We start from the raw sequence: 16489 nt of genomic DNA on the forward strand, positions 1-16489 counted from the left end.
CATTAATAATTCGACCAGCATACCATCCTCAAGGATAGAAGTATGTCTCCTGAATTCTACCAACAGACCAGTAAATGTGGTAGTTTTACTTCTCATGTATAATAAGTAGTAGTCCTAGAAATTCACCTGATTTGTGTCTATTTGAAATTTTATTTTATGAATTAATTAAAAATAATAAATCCTGTTACATCCATTGTGAGATCACAGAGATACTGCTGCCCTCTTCCCTAAATGTTCAACATCAGTGAGACTGGTACCACTGACCACTTTTCATCTATCACTATGGATGGAAAAATAAAAACAAGCAATTTCTTTTATCATGTTTTTCACCCAAACTCCATTCATTATCTGACTTTGCATATGCTTCATCCATTTCAATTCCCCTGGGCTGAGCAGTTTATGTTCTAAAGAGCTGCAGACTAGACTGAAAATGCCCTTCTTTCATCTTTCTTCTATAAAAGAAACATTTTTTTTCTCCTGTGCCTGGGAAGAAGTGCTGAGTGGACAGCCCTGGTGGCTTCTGTTTATACTGTGAGCAACTGAGACACAAATCAGTACCAGGGTTATCTTGATTTCTGCCTGGAACAGTACTATCCTGCAGGGACCCACTCTAGGGATCCAGAGGGTGATATATCCCTTTCTATCATAGGTATGTGCCTAAGAGGGCAATTTTAGCCCCTCTGATGCTGCCAGAGACTGTGAATAGCAATAGGATGGAGGAGTGGCACCATGTCACTACACTCTCATCATAACTCACCACCAACACACATTAAATTCCTACTTTGTGCAAAGCCATGTGTTAGTACTACGTACTAAGTCTATGTGCTAAGTCCAGCCTAGGATAGAAGAAATTTAATAAACATTTGTTGAACATTTCCTATACTCCAGGCACTAAATCAAATGTGTTGCATGCATCATCTAACTAAGCCTCACCATGATCCAATGAAGACTGTGTTATTATTCCAATTTTCACATAAGCATATTATTCCCAAGATTATGATGCTTCTATGTAAAGATTCTTCTTAATTATTTTATCTAATGCAAATATCTTTTTCTCCAGTTCAGCTCCTTGTTTGTTTTCTTCGTAACACTTCTCACATTTAAAAAAAATATTTTTTTTTATTTGTTGGATTTTTTTTTTTTTTTTTTTTTTTTTTGCTGTCTCTCTCACTAGTATGTTATGTTCTGAGGTTAGAGATTCTGTCTCTTTCATTTCACTGCCTAGCAGGGTACCTGGACACATAGTAGGATCTTAATAAGTGTTAGTTGAGTGAATGAATAAATAAGTGAGTGAATAAATAAAGCTGATACAAAGAAGTTAAGTACCTTGCCCAGGGTCGTAGAGTTAGTGACAGAGCTGGGATTCAGTGTCCGTGAGCTTATGCACATAGCTAGTCTCCTAAATATGTGATAAACCTGTTTAGGATTTGAGATTTAGACATAGAAACCAATATAGAGGATTCAGGGGTTATGCATCCCAGAGAAAATCACTTTTTTCAGGTATAGTGTAGAACTGCATTCTATTTTAGATCCCCAGCTGAAAATATGGCAGGATTCCTGCCAGATATACTGACCCGCTGACCACATTACCTTTTCCTGCTCATCTTTTGATTTTCTCCTCCACTTCTCTTTGCTACTTAGGGACACTGGATTTTGTGGATGCTCCTTGGACACACTGGAATGCACCTTGGGTAGCCCATGGATCATTTTCCCCAGTATGAAGCATGGGAGGAGCTGGAAAATGAACTCATGAGCCGGTTGAGCCAGCACAACAAGCTGGAGCCAGGTAGGCCTGTTCATGATCCGAACTATATTTATTATCTGACTTTGCTTCCAGAAGCTGCATAGCCAGAAGTCAATTTTTCCCATTGATATTGGACCAACTGAAAGAATAGAAAGATTAAATTGATGAGAGGATTGGCTGTCATATAGAGCTTTTCTCTCATCTTTGGCTGAGAAGGGAGAATCAAACATAGTGCTCAAGGCTTCAATTGGAGTAGGCGCTCAACTAATATTTACTGCATGAATAAATGAATGACTGACTGGAGAATAAGTGTTTCCCTTCATTAATAGTCTATCTTTCCCTTAACTTGTTTAAGTTCCTTCTATGAGAATTTCTAATGAGAAGCTTTGACTCACAATGTTGTAAATATTACTGTTTCTCTCTTATATAGACCAATTATTACATTAAAATTGTAGTATCTTTTACTTCTCTTTCTTGGGGAAAACTTCCCAGGGACAGTGAGACTTTTTTCAGACAACCAGCTGCTTTGGGATTCATAAAACCACTGGTATTTTAAACTCTACAGATGATACCAAAATGTTTTTTTAAAAAACTGAAAAGAGTAAACAGACGGAATTTATTATCTCATCTTGGGAGGTGGGGCAGTGCGGCATGCACTTAGATCAAGAAATTTCCTGAGTTGTGAGTGGATGTGACTCACTTTTTATACCAAGGCCGTGGAATATTTATTAAGGGACAGTTTTCCATCTCTGTCTTCCTGAAATGGTATCATCTCTACATCATTGATAATAAATGTATTATATTTTCTGTTAAATATCATATTATCTGGGGGAAAAAAGAGGCACTGGTGTTACCAGTGGTTAGAAAAGAACCTTTGTATATCTCAAAGTTTTTACATCTTTAATTGGGATTTTTCTTTTCTCTATTTCTCTCTCTCTCTCTACCCCCCTTCTTTTCTTTCTTTCTTCTTCCTTTCTCTCTTAATATACATCTACTTCTCTTGAGCAATTACATGTCTTTGATAACTCTCATCAACATAAATTGTCAACATTATTATGAGCCTGTGAGTTTTCATCCTGAAGTGAGGCAGTGGAAGTTTCACTGAGGCAATATTCTCCTTCCAGTAGGGCTGGGTTGTTAGGCTAAATGTGTAGTTGAAGAGAGACCCCCACCCCCACCCCCATCCTCCAGAATCATCAAGAAAGTTCTGTGGGTATCGACAGTGGGAATTGAGCCAGCTACAGTTAACTTTCAACAATAAACCAACTGGGATGTCTCTGTGGCCTCATCAGCATGTGCATTCAAATGAGCTCCCATTAGCATTATTATCCCAAATTTCTTTCTTTTGTCCCACCCTGCTGAAGCATCCCTGCCAAGGCCTCCCAGTGAATTCCTGGGAGTCCCCAAGGAGTGTCTCTTCTCCTCACATGCCTGCCAGTCAGGTCCTTAAGCAGCCCCACACCTTCCTCTCCTGGATCCTCCACTCATGCCAGTCTGGAGGGAACCTCACTGTAGCACCAGCTGGTGGTGCCTATGGTAAGAACGAAGTGTAACACTGGCGACATCTCCCTAACCCGCTAATCTTCAAGCAGCCAGAGCTGTCTGGGTGCCTCAAAGAAGTAGAGGAGAATGGTCCTCAACCCTAGTTCTGTGCCATACTTTGATACGCACAAGAGTGGCCATGTTGGGGTCCAGGTGACAATGTCTCTTGAAAATAGCTCCTTCAGACTCTGGCCCTTACCCTTCTACCCACCAGGTGATAACCCAGTCCAGGGGATCAGTTGCAGATGGAGGTTAGATCATGGCTTCAACTCTCCATGGCTATGCCCCCATCTGAAAACTATGCAAAACAACAAACAAAAAGAAAGAAGTCACTACCGCCACCACCAACACACTCTCCTTGCTCCAAAAACAAGAGCTCTTATGGATATCAGATTATACAAAGTTGTACACAGAATAGTTACTACTCTATGCTGTTCCACAAGCAGCCTAATTCTTACCCTCCACCTGTGCGCTCAGCAGAGCCTTACGCTACTGTGCTCTACATGGCAGCCCCCACTTTCCATGTTCTGCACACCCCTGCTGGAGACTCCGCCATTCGCTTACTCACTGTGCGTTATAAGCATGATGCAATGAGCATTCCTTGCCTCCTTCACTTGCGCATTCAGCAGTTCTGCTGGTATCAGTTAGCCACAGCTAATGTTGTACATCAAACCACATTCAAACTCCATGGCTTAACAGAATAATCATCTATTCTCCCTCATATATTTGGGTTTGGCTGATCCAGGTTCAGTTCAGCTGGGCTTGATTTCAAGCTACAGATTGGGTCCAGATGTGCTCCTTATGTCTTCTTCACCCGCTTTGGACCACCAGGCTAACCAGGACATTTCTTCTCATGGCAGAAGCAAAAGAAGGGCCAGCCCAACTACACAAGCACATTTGCAGGCTCTGCTTATATCAAGTCTACTAGTATTCTGTTGAGCCAAGCAAGTCACAGGGCCAAACCCCACATCAATGAAGCAGAGACGTACCACCTCCGTGGAGGTATAGAGGGGCGGGAATTGGGGATGGTGGATAGGGAGTGAATATTTGCTAAATGATAGTCAAATCTATCCCAATGCTCAAGCTCTAACTTAAATGGTCAGTAAACAAGTATCAAATGTAGTCAAGAAAATACCAAAGGAGTTATTTTTGCCTGAAACAGGCTGCTCTAACAAGTTTATGTGGAAGGATACATCCATGTCTCATATTGTGGGACCATGTGTACAAATGTTTCACATCAAAGCATTACCACTTGCCTTCTTGGTCAGCTCCCAGCTGATTTTGTTTGAAACAGTCACAACTTAGTCAGTGAGGGATCTCTGGTTTCCAGAACCAATTCTGCCTTGTCTTTCAAGAAATCATTCCTGCTTTCTCTGCCTTGTATTCCATCTGAACTTCCTCTTTCACTATTGCCCCATTTCCATATCTCCTGTGTTCAGACTTCCCTGTTGTCCCAAAATGTTTCTGGAGAAGTCTGTAATAGCTTTCCAAATTCAAAAAAAGGAAAAAACAGAGGTCCTTTTCTATCACTCTTCTTCCAGCTTAAATTATGTGTGTGTGTTAATATATATGTGTATGGGTGTATTTATGTGTTTGTATCTATAAAGAGAATATATGTGTGTGTAATGTAATTATTACTCTTATTACTGGTGATGAAACAGAGATTAAACAAACAAAAACAGTAAAGACATATACAGCACTCACCCCTTCCTGCAGGTGAGGAGAGTTGCAACACTATATTTGGGATCCTTCTTGCTTCTATTGTTCTGCATTCTCTTTGATCTGAAATAGTGACATAGAAATTTTCTTTCACAGGGACAAAGATATCCTTTTTAGCCACATATTTAATTCTTCAATGTCAATATTTGCAGAAAACATAAGCACAGCATGATATTGCCTTGGAGTTGTTGATTAATCCCATTCGGAAGCTTCCCTAAGTTGTTTTTTTTTTATCTTCAGTTCGTCATTAGTCTGGTAATGGTGTGTGTGCCTCTGTGAGTGTATTATCGTATTGCCCCAAAGCCTAATAATGATGACAGTGAGGCTTTATTGTGGATTAAGTTTACAGACTTCCTCATTCCCATCCAGTTCCATGGGAGGAATGACTTAACTGAGCTTCCATGGGAAATAGAGACCAGCCATAGATGCCTGAGAGGAGTAATGATGGCACTGATGTAATCTCCAACCTAGATATGCCAGGGATGTTTGTCACCAGTTTAAGAAGCTAAAATGTCATCATGGAGTCTACAGTTCTTTGATAACCATTTCATCTACAAAACAAAGGAGGTGTGTGAACACATGAAAGGAAAAATAAGAGACACTGTGAGCTAGGGGAGCCCTGGATGCCCTCCAGGAGTCTCTACATCTTGGGGCACTGATGGTCCTCTCCCAGGGCTGGGCACAAGGAGTCTCTCATTGTGCTCACCCTTTTCCCTGCCTCACTCTGGCTTTTGGATGAGAGTAAATAGAATTGAGAAAATATCAGAAAAGTTGCTCCATAAGAGAAAGGCAAACCATTTTCAGTCTCCTAACCACTCTTCTTCCTTTCTTGAGGCTTAAACCAACTTTAATCACAAAGCCGTGAGGCCATTGGTTTTCCCACCCATTCGCTGCGATGTGGGATCAAACATTTTCTTTTTTGTGTCTGTTTATATGATCACTTATGTAGCCTGCAGACTTTCAGAGAGATGCAGTATTGGTTTCCTTCAAATATTAGGGCTTTATTTTATTTTCATTTCCCAAAATAAAAAGTCTGAGTCCCTTAGCTTGGGATCACTAAGTACCAAGAAATTAGCTGAGTTAAAGTGGCTCACAGAACTTGGGACAATTATAGCTTCTTCCAACGCCAAAAAGTACTTCTGAGCCAAGGTCATTCAGGAAATCTCAGCTAAATAAAAATGTCATTAAGTTTTGTAAAACCTTTTTGCTGGGCAAGAAGTAAAAAATAACTTAGAAACCATTTGAAAATCCTAAAGGTCAGACTTCTCTGAGCAAAGGCTTCATCAGGCTTCTGCCTCTTACTGAAAGTCAAAGCATCAAATGTCCACTGATTCTTGAGCCCTCTTTATTCCCCACCCAGAGCTGAGCCCAATGCCTCACAGTCTGCCTGTTTCCAATTCCTCTGTGCCAGCATATCTGTTAATGTCCCAAGCGGCTTCCTTTACAGCCGTGTGATCATCTGTGTATTATTAACTAACCACAAATTAAAGTCATTACTTGGTGCTTAATTTTATGTAACATTTCTTTGTAATGTGTACAAAAGAAATTTGTTTTTAGCAGGAGTTTTGTAAATAGCATGTGCCATGATTAATTAGAGAATATGAGTCTGCTGATTTGAAATTAAATTCAGTGCAACCATTTTCTTTAGAAATAATTTCTTAAATAACATTTCAAGGTGTGTGAGTCTTCAAAAGAAAAAGTAAGCATCTTGCATTGATTGTCCTAATGCTCCATCCTAGATACTGTTTAGACTTTACCTGCTAGAGAACTCGCTTTTATTTTTCTCAAATCTATAGGCACTGTAAGGAACAGCAGCATTCAAAGGGCTATTATAAATCCTTTTTGGAACAAGGCAGCGTATAAATGAATAAACTAACAAATGAGCAAATCCTCAAATACTTGGAGGTCAGTTATATTTCAGTATAGTTTGCTCTCCTCCAACTACTGTGCTTTTTCTCTTCCTCTTACACCCCAAGTGCATTCTTGCCTCTAGGCCTTCACACTTGTTCCTTCTGCCTGGACATCAGTCCCCCTGGGTCTTCGTGTGGCTTGAACTTTAAGTCAGGGACTTTTCTGATCATCGTAGCTAAGGAAGTTCCCTGCCCCAGCCCCTATCACATCACTGTGTTTAATGTTTTATTTGCTGAACAAATCACTCTGTGATATTACTTGGCTTTGTGGTTGTTTCTTTTCGTCTGTCTCCTCCTATGAAATGTAAGATCCTCAAGAGCAAAAACTTGTCTGCCTTGCTCTCCCTGTATCTCTAACACCAAGAACAATGTCTGGCACATCAGTGGGTGCTTAAATAATCTCTGCAAAATCAACGAATGGATCACATTGCTCTCACAAGCCAATAATTAACCATGCCCCTAATGGAGAGAAAGCGTAATCGGCTTTCAAAGTTTTCTTGAGGGAACAGAAAGAGAAATTCAGTATTTGTTGCCTAGGGAGATACGTTGCAAGGGAATGAAGAATTAAAATATGAACAAATTAGATGGGAAAAGCAGGAAGTAAATGTTCTAACTAATTGCTTAGTTTGTGTGAACACCAGACGCCCCCTGAGAAGTGAAGCCTTCAATCACTTGGCACCTCCTGCCTTTATGAGCCCAGCAACCAGTTGAACTGTTCCTATTAAAATGACTTGGCCAAGCCGTCATCTTTGCTGATAATAAATTAAAAGATCTGAAGAATCCTTCAACCTTCATGTATTTAAAACCAGATTCTTAGGGTTGGTATGGTGTTTCTGAGCAAGAATTAGATGAGGGTGGTGCTGTGATATCACAAAGAGTTTCTGACCAAGAGAATAAAAATTAAGAGGTATAAATTTACATGTTGTATCATACAACCTTTTAGTTTTGTCTTCAAAATATACCAAAGTCTTTCTTTCTCCCCGGAGTCTCGTGCCTTTTAAAGCTCTTCTGTAATTCTTCTTTTACATTAAGTCTAAATCGAATGGATGGGACCTTGCCTAGCAATATTAAGATTTTAGCCTGGGTCCAGTGGCTCATGCCTATAATCCCAGCACTTTGGGAGGTGGAGGCAAGGCATCTCTTGAGGTCAGGAGTTCAAGACCAGCCTGAGCAATATAGTGAAACCCCATCTCTACTAAAAGTTTTAAAATTAGCGAGGTGTGGTGACCCATGCCTGTGGTCTCAGCTATTCTGGAGGCTGAGGCAGGAAGATTGCATGAGCCCAGAAGTTTGAGGTTACAGTGAACTATGATCACACCACTTGTCTCCAGCCTGGGTGACCCAGCAAGACTCAAACAAACTACAACAATGACAACAACAAATGATTATATTTCCCAATTGTGAGTAGAGTCTGGAAAATGTTTATTTTCTGATTTTTCTGTGTACTTAAAGTGAACAAAAATTTAGGTGGCTCAGTGTGCAATGAGTTGCAATTGCCACATGTTCAAATTCCATCTCTGCCATTTACTAACTGTATAAACTTGGGCAACATACTTAAATCTCTCTGAATCTCAGTTTTCTCATCTGCAAAATGGGCTTAAGATAACTCCCGTGGATCAAATGTCAAGCATTTGTTTTCATGTAATCACAAGTGGCAGTTCTTTTACTTTTTACTTTTGGATTTTAAAGTGTACTCTAGAGAGTCATCTCCAATCCTGGTTATAGATTAATTCACCCAGGGTTTTTTCTCTCCAATATTTTAGATGTTCTACCTTTTACACATAAATTTCTCATCCACTTAGAATTTGTCCTGTTATTGGCCAGGCGCGGTGGCTCACACCTGTAATCCCAGCACTTTGGGAGGCTGAGGCAGGTGGATCATAAGGTCAGGAGATCGAGACCATCCTGGCTAACATGGTGAAACCCCATCTTTACTAAAAAAAAAAAAAAAAAAAAAAAATTAGTCGGGTGTGGTGGCGGGCACCTGTAGTCCCAGCTACTCGGGACCCTAAGGCAGGAGAATGGCATGAACCTGGGAGACGGAGCTTGCAGTGAGCTGAGATCGTGCCACTGCACTCCAGCCTGGGCGACAGAGCAAGACTCCGTCTCAAAAAAAAAAAAGAATTTGTCCTGTTATGTAGTACAAGGAGTGGCGTCAATTTTATCTCTTTGCATGCAGCTATCCAGCTACCCTAACACCATTTATTAAAAGTTCTATCCTTTACTTATTAGAGATACCATTTTTATCACATATTAAATATTCATGTGCAACTAGGTATACCTTTGAATTTTCTATTTTTTCCATTCTTATGCTTATTCATTAACACCAAACTATTTTAATTTTAGAGGTTTATGTTTTAATATAATACCATTGCTCTTCTTTTGAGGCATTTTCTAGCTATTCTTGCATGTTTATTCTTCTAAACACACTGTATAATCAATTTGTCTAGCTCTAGGAAAAAATGTGATGAGATTTTCACAGGGATTACATTAAATATTTAAATAAGCATAGAAATAACTAAGATATTTATGTTTTCTTCATGACTGTCATTTACCTTTCCAATTAAGTCTAATTTTGTACCTTTATGAGTGTTTAATAATTTTCCTAATAGTGATTTTGAACATTTCTTGTTAAGTTTATACTGAGGTATTTTGTTTTTAGCTATCAGACACATGGTCTTCAATTCCATTATATCTTCTAACTGGTTTTGTTTGCATCTATTGATTCAGGAATCATGTCGTTATGGTAGTACTGGTATTAGTATTCTGAAACTGTTGTGTATGTAGTGTGGGGTAAAGCAAGAATATGTATATATTGGTGTCATTGAGAACTGGAATTTTCAGCTTGGGTGAGAGTAGATAGAGCTGTAAGATCAATGAGGTAAATATGTTGTAGTCCTGAAAATAAATCTGAGTAGCAGCACTAATTCATAATATGTTTTATGGTTTAAAAGCATGCATTTTCTAGTTCTTTCTACTGGAAAGGCCTAGAAACAATGGCCTACTAGCAATGAGCACCTCCAGAACCCTGATTGCATCTCTGAAACTATTTTCCACCAACAGGAACACACTTCTTGGAAAGATGGCTGATTCCAGATCTGAGACAGGAAGTTTATTAAATGAGCCTGGAATATATTGTCATGCCATGTATCAAGGATGCTATGAAAAAGTACTATGATTCTGTCCAAAGAGGATCCAACTGGCCAAAGATGGGATAATTTGAGCTCTTCAGTGGAATGATAAATGAAATGAATTCAATGGAAACATAGCAAGTATATTTAAATTTAAGTTCAGAATGATATCAAAAATCTAAGTTCATTAATCATCTTTAAAGAATGCTACAGGATTAATTGTGTTAAAAAAAACTGGTCTCAAAGTAATCAAATAATCAAGGGTAAGTTTCTCTTTATAGAATTTTTCCAGCTAATAAATGAATGAAGATGGATAGAATTGAGATATCAGCATGTTGCAACCTTCTAATGAATTAATGGCTCTGGACAGTGTTCACTAATGGCTGCTAAACACCAAAGAGAGACACTTAGACATTACGTACCTCCTAACAGAAGTGCAGAACACTACATGTGCATTATTCTTGACAAAATAATAATTGAACCTGAATCTGGTCAAGCTTCTAAATCCAACTACCAATTTACAGCTTACAATGACAGAGGAACATGTTAAACATCACAGGGATGCCATCAGCAAACTCCAAACTGTGGGAAATTCCAAGACAGCCAGTTTATTCAACATTAACTTAAACAAGTTGCAAAGGGGAGGTGGGAGATATGGTTGAGAAACTTACAAATTTTTTTGGCATGCAAACATTCATTTGACCGTATTTTAAAGGCAGAGCAGAATCACATTCACTTTCTTATATATATTATAGTGATTATATATAATCACTATATATATATATAATCACTATATATATATAGTGATTATATATAATCACTATAAATAGGCTGGATTTCAGAGCTCTAAGTTCGCTTTGGAAATTTTTGAACAGTTGACCACTAGCAGCCCAGCAAGCTTTTTCCTTCCCTTCCAGGCTCTCCTGCACTTTAGTAGGGAGGAGGCAGTGTGTTGGTGACAACTGATGCTAAATAAATAGTGCGTGGTTGTGCTTGCCAAACCCTTTCCACCTCCTCCACAAGCAACAGGGAGACTTAGCTTATTCTTTATCTAAAGTCTCTGAGTCAACAAGTAGGTTATCAGACACAGAATAGAGGGAAGCTTCTGTTGTAGATAATTTTAAACATTAAGAATGGATGAACTTGGAGCTTAAGTGTTCAGTCCTTCTTTTGCTGACCAGAGAGAGGTATGCTAGCAAGAGAGCTCAGATGCTTGGTCTATTGAAGCATCATGTAATATATTCAGTTCCTTTGATTAAAAAGTGCTGGAAAAGCCATCTCTGGGTGGAGAAGGGAAGTGAGTTGATTACAATGATGGTACTATAAAAGGCAAATCAAAGCAGCAAACAGCAGGCAATGCCCCTTTCCTCTTGAACTCCAACAATCAGTCCACTCCTGTCAGCTTTACAGGCCAAGCAAACTCAACTGGGAAAGCAGAGGATGATAACTGGGGCAGAAAAAGGAGAAGACCTTTGTCTAGACCTGTGGACCACTTCAGATACTCTTTCTTCCCAGCACTGTGTGCTTTCTAGTCAAGGTGGTTATGGGGTTTAAGACCATTTTCTGGCCAGTGCAGTAAAATCACATAAACAGCTGATCCTTTAGAGGTATACCATGCAGATGTCATGTTCTTTTCCAATTGCACCTTCCATGGTTTAGAGGCATAGATAGCTTCCCCACTGATGCTCAGCCACTTCCTAAAAGCAAGAAGCCTTTCTTGGAAGACAGGAACAGTTAGATCATCTTTAGCTTGTCCAATGTTGAGAAGATAGTTGCCTCTTAAACTTGCTGTCTGAAGCAGTTCCAAAACCATTTCAGATTCACTTGCAAAGTCAGACATTGCCATGTTGCAACCATTGCCCCAGAATTTCTTGTCAATGGTGGTACACATCTCTTACTTGGGGTCTTTCAACCTCCACAGCTTAAGTTTCTCTTGACAGTTGTAGTACTGTCCATGGTGACAGGACCATTTCTGACCCCATTGGTTATTTACTACCACCTCTTCCTTGATAGAGCTATCATTGTAGAGCCAAGTTCAAATAAGTATCTGGACATTCTCATTTATTAGACAAAATCATATCAAACTTATGCCTGTTAACAAGATCATATAGCTGTGGCATTGTTTTTACACTGCCAAAATGCTGTGTTTTGAAGCCATTTTTTTTAATCAAGTAGCTACAGTGGATGGAACCATTCTAAGAAGTGATAGAGTTCATGGTGTATGTTCTTCTTCCAGACTGTTGTTTCCAACTCACCAACCAAACTGGTAGGGCCCCACATCCTTAGAATTTAAGTTCTAAGACATGAGACTCAGCCAGTTTGTGATGCTTTGTATCACGACTACATACTTGGCCTCCAAATCCTGGAAGAGATTGGCCCACTTGTCCATTCAGATGGAAGAAACCCACTGTGAACTGCTGCCTAAAATCTGCATGGCTGAAGCCAGGTGGGTAGTGGCGATACATGAAGCACTGGTAGTGGATCTGTCTTCACCTTTCCAGAGCCACTAGCACGAAGAACACTCCCCAGTGCACAAACATGCCCCAGTGCACGAACATACTGAAACTGGCCTCATCAAATCAGTGTGGCAGCACTGAGGAATCCAGCCTCAGCCAGTCCAAAGTGTACCTGCCTGGAGCCCCAAGCACCCACATGATGGCTCCATGCACCAGCAGCAGCAGTGGCAGCAGCGCAGGGGCCACTGCCAGCAACCTCATCTAGTGAGCCCTGGAAGCCTGCAAATTAACAGAGACTTTTAATTAATTAATCCTAATGAATAAACTTTGTTTGGATCTCAGTCAAGCAAACAAACTTATGTTTGTCATGCTTTAAGGAAAGCAGTACCAATAGGGTGTTCATGGAAGCAGATGGAATCTGTTGTGGAAATCGGAAAGAATTAAAAGAAGTTGGGGAGAGTGAAGGTTCAGGCCAAATGAGCTGGTGGTGGTACTTGTGGTGGTACTTTTCACAGCCTGTGTGGTGGTACTCATTACAACCTCATTTATTATACATTGTCTTCAATTTGCCCCTCGGGGAAATAGTTTGGTCTAAATAAAAGCTCAGAATAAGGATCTAGAAAAAGATTAGCTATATTAAGCCATGCACTCCAATTCAACTACAGATAAAACAAGAGGGAAAGAAGGCATATCTCCAAATTCAATTCTCCTAGCTTCAGTTATGTTTTATGGAGAACTTCTGCCATTCACAAGAGATGTAGTTTCCCCAGGGGAGACAGCAGGTGTACATTTACTCTCAAGGTTATTTAATTGCTGTCAGGAAGACATATGATTAACAAAGCCAAATGCTGGAAATATGAAGTATAGACAATTTTAAAGTTGTTTATATAGTGGATTACAGTATATCATACAATGTGTTTATTTGCCATAAACCTGCCTATCACAAGCTGTTTCCACACCTGTGTGTCTTCACTAAACTGCCTATTGCTTAGCTGTTTGTGAATTCCCAGCTATGTGGATGGCCACAGCTGGACAAGGGGCAGCTTCCACTGGTGGCCTCTCTGAGCCACCTCCAATGTACAAGCTTCACACCAGGGCTTTGACCACTCCAATCTAGGGTTGAGACCTGCTGGCCCATTGTGTCCCCTGCTTTGATGAGAGCCCTATGGAAGGAAACCAGTATGGAAATGAAGGGCCTATGGGGTTCCTCACTGTCCTTTATGACATCCCACTCAACGTGAGGCCCACTGTCTGTCATCTGTGGGATACTGTTCAGAGACTAAGTAGGGAGTTGAGGCATTTAGGACTGTCAGAGCCATTTGGCAGCATGCATTTGTGTATGTTGAATCTTAAAATTTTGAAAAGGGACTTGAGTTTTGTATGTATTGGTTTTTTATTTCACTTTATGTTTATTACATTTTGCCAATCAGTCTGTGACTGATTGGAAGTAAAAAACAGAACTGATCCTTCACTACAGATAGTTTGAGATGCACTGGTAGAGAGTGATGGCCCCAAAGCACGCTGCATCCCAGGGCTTCACCCTGACACTCAGCAGTTCCAAGGGGACAGCAGATGGGAAAAATGTGACCCACAAAGATGGCTTTCGAAAGGGTCTCTCAAAGGTGAGGAGCAAACATTGAATCTACTGCACATATGTTAGGTTCATTCCAGGGCAGGGCAGATCTAACAAAACCAGCCTAGCTGACCCCTAGTCACGGCATAACTCTTAGGCCTTTCAATACTAGCAGCAGCAGTAGTAATAATAGTAGTAGAAGATGAAGATACAGCTAAGACTTATATAGGACTTAACTGTGATCCAGGTTCTGTCCTAAATGCTTTGCCTTGGCAGCATGCATTTCTGAGAAGGGGCAGAAAGTCACTCTCTTTACACAGAGTCTAAGAAGGCTTATATAGACTTACTATAAGCTACAAAATAGCAAATGGCCTTCCTTTCTCTTTGAAGTGATCTATATTCTAGCCTACACATGTACATAGAAGTATAGCATCCAAATCTGTTTACAGTGATTCCTTGTATAGCCATGAAAATTTACTAATGACTGACCCCTTCTTAGGGTATTTTAAAACATTATGCCAAATATACTAGCTATATTGCATATGCCAGATATACTAGAGACAGTAATTAAAGAAATTTGATACCCAGGAAATAGGAGTTTGTGTGCAGATACTGGTCATGGAGCATATCTGGAAAATTGTTAGTACAGAAACAGCATTCAATTTTAGAAAATATGGAGATAGTTTGACCAACGTTTTGATTATTTGTTGCTGCACTTGGAAATTCTCAGGCATGAAACAGAGACAAAAAATATATAAGAATCAAAGACAACAGAACAAAACTTACATTACTGCATAGAGACATTATCCAAGACCAAGTCATTTATCTACTAGTTTACTCCCTCCGAAAAGATAGAAGACTGAGAAGTATTTCAGGTATTTCTGTGCTCCTTCCTGCATCATTAGGGTTTTTTAAAAAATGTTTGAGTTTTCTAAAGCCTATACTTAACAGTATAATAGAGAGTCTGTTCACCCTATTCCTCTAAGAATGAGCCTTCTTAGACTCTGTAAAGAGAGCTACTTTCTGCCTTCTCCGATAATCTCTGCAACAGCCAGAGCTACCCCTACTATTGTTGGCAGCCAGATTCCCTGCCTGGCTTTGAGGTGGTCAGAAAATAGTTAATCACACACAGATTTTCAGTGTATGGTTGTAGGGAGGATTAAGGAGTTCACCCTAGGGAAACATAAATGGTGGTAGCGATGGGGACTAGTTCCCTACCTCACGTTTCCATGGCCTCTGTCCCTCGTCAGGTTCCGTGGACAAGCTGGTGCTTGATTCTGCAAGCACAGTGGATAGTTTCAATCCCAGGTGAGCAGGGAGGGAAATGTTTCCCCTTCCAACCAACTGACTAAAATTTCTTCTTCTTCCCATAAATTTAAACCTAGTAGTAAAATGGTAATGCTGAATCCCAATCAATTACTATTCACTGGAAGCCCATAACATTCCAGAGCCATGATTCCTGCCCTTGGGAACTTTACCCTAATGAACTGTAAATCACAGGAGAGCCTTCTCCATATTAACTCTGTGTACCCTTCGAGATGAGGTCATGTTTGTAGGCCTACCCTAAAGGTAGAGAATCCAAAGGAAAAGAAGGCTAATGCTGCCCAAGACTCAAGGTGTGCTAGTGAAATGCCAAGAAGAAAAAGACATTTATTATTTAGTGGGGATATTCCCAGGAGAGAAATGTCCAGCTTGTATGAATAGCATAGGAGGTCACCAGCCTCAGGCACATGGCAGCTGTGAGGCCACACCAATCCTTCTGTCCTCATATTGGCAGACAGAGGCCTCCACTCTGGAGCTTTGGTGGAGGCCTGGCCACATTTGGGAGCCTGAGCTGGAGACAGAGCCACATCCTGGTGCTTGGTTTGAGCCCTGGTCTTTGACTTTGGCCAGCAGAGCCTGAAACCCTTGATGATGCAGGGATGAGCACAATTCCTGAGCTTGGGGTTGTCAGTGCAGGCAAGTTGATTGAGTCTGCACCTAATGCCCTTTGGGATCTTGGTCTTGACCTCCTTGGACTTCACAAAGGCCCTGACAGCCTCAGTTGATTCACTTGTGGCCCTGACATCATTGACCTGCATCTTCTTCTGGCCCTTCTTGTGCTTCTTAGCAAAGTGCATGTTCCTCAGGAACTTGGGGCCCACGCTTTTTAAGAGATTGACATCTTTGACATAGGATTTTCTTGATGCCATTTCTGTTCTATTTTCAGGACTAGTCGTGTGTAGTGTGGTTCTTGGACTTGGCCGTGTTTACACAGTAGCCCAAGACTCCCAAAGCAACTAGTAGCGGTAGAGAAAGCGTCCACCCTGTTTCTTTGTGTTATTTCTTATGTCTGTGATAAAGAGAAATAAAGTAACTTATAAAATATCTTCAAAAATTGTTATTGTATCCTCCCAACAAGGTGATAAGATAGA

At 40.3% G+C, this 16489-nt stretch overlaps 1 long non-coding RNA gene across 1 annotated transcript in view; it reads left to right on the forward strand.

Annotated features, from left to right (window-relative positions):
* LOC112132329 (uncharacterized) overlaps positions 1–16489 on the forward strand; it is a 168185-nt gene extending 151696 nt beyond the window's left edge. Inside the window, exons 6-7 of the long non-coding RNA XR_010136054.1 lie at positions 1642–1786; positions 9979–16489. This is a non-coding gene — a long non-coding RNA (uncharacterized LOC112132329). The remainder of the gene's footprint in view (positions 1–1641; positions 1787–9978) is intronic.

This window comes from Pongo abelii, chromosome 11 (genome assembly GCF_028885655.2).
Source record: "Pongo abelii isolate AG06213 chromosome 11, NHGRI_mPonAbe1-v2.0_pri, whole genome shotgun sequence".
Taxonomy (NCBI): domain Eukaryota; kingdom Metazoa; phylum Chordata; class Mammalia; order Primates; family Hominidae; genus Pongo; species Pongo abelii.